Source organism: Nestor notabilis, unplaced genomic scaffold, assembly GCF_000696875.1.
Source record: "Nestor notabilis isolate BGI_N333 unplaced genomic scaffold, ASM69687v1 scaffold15605, whole genome shotgun sequence".
NCBI classification, from domain to species: domain Eukaryota; kingdom Metazoa; phylum Chordata; class Aves; order Psittaciformes; family Psittacidae; genus Nestor; species Nestor notabilis.
The window spans coordinates 17,138-18,203 of record NW_009928982.1 but is presented as its reverse complement, the minus strand read 5'-3'; positions in this window follow the sequence as shown (position 1 = coordinate 18,203).

Sequence of the window (1,066 nt, the reverse complement as noted above, 5' to 3'; positions counted from 1 at the left end):
TTTCCCTTCACACTGTTCCAACGAAGCTGAGATGCTCACTTACAGAGGACATGAGTGATTGCTTTCCCTTGATCCTAATCATAGAGAGGGCCTATGGCTTACGCTGTTTTCTTGGCTTTGCAGCATTTTCTGTTTCTGCAGTAGTTCCACCTCACAGACAAAAGTGTCAGGCCATACGTCTCAAAATCTTACTGATTCTCTCAAGGCTGCAGGAGACTTAAGATCAAGAAAAACAACACATCCAGAGGCACTGCTAGCATGCTTCTAGGTGCCTGGTCAATGATCTTCCTAATTAAGCATGTCAAATTGTGCCTACTTGGAGGGTAAGATCAGTCATATATGTACAGAAGCAACAGCCTGCCACATTAATGCATAATACAGAATTCAGATAACACCACACAAGGTTGCAGTCACAGGATTCAGGCAAATTTCCCCAGTATTAAAGCAATTCTCCATGTTGAACAAGAAAACCAAAAGGACCTACTACGCAAATGGATGCTTATTAAAAATTGATACAATACAGGGGAGCTCTATAACAGGTGAAATTCAGTGGAAGTGGTGGTCAGAAGGTGATTCCAATACAGTGGGATGAGGGGTACCTCAGCAGGTTACCACTAACCACCTTATCCTGAATAGGTTCACAGAGCTGGAGTCATTGCCACCACCACCAAGAATACCTGAGTAATCTGAGTCTAGTGATACAACTACTAGAAAAAATAACTAGTGAGTACATAGAAAGACCCTAAACTCGATATACCTGAAAAACTACTTCCTCAAAAATCCCAAACTATCTCTCTCTCACAATGCTCAAAGAGAGGCCACCACTTTCACAAAGCAGATGAGAAAATTTCTGGGCATTCCCAGGCATAATCGGCAATTTAGGGGGATCATTTGTTTGCTAATGTTCCTCCCCACAAAGAACCACTCATCCATGTTGAAATTTTGGGGTAAGGAGATGGAAAACCTGAACTGAAATCTGTCTGATGGCTTGTTTGACATGAATAGGAACAGAATCAAAATGCAGTGATGAATTTGGAGAAAATGAGATTAACTGGAGCATTGAAAG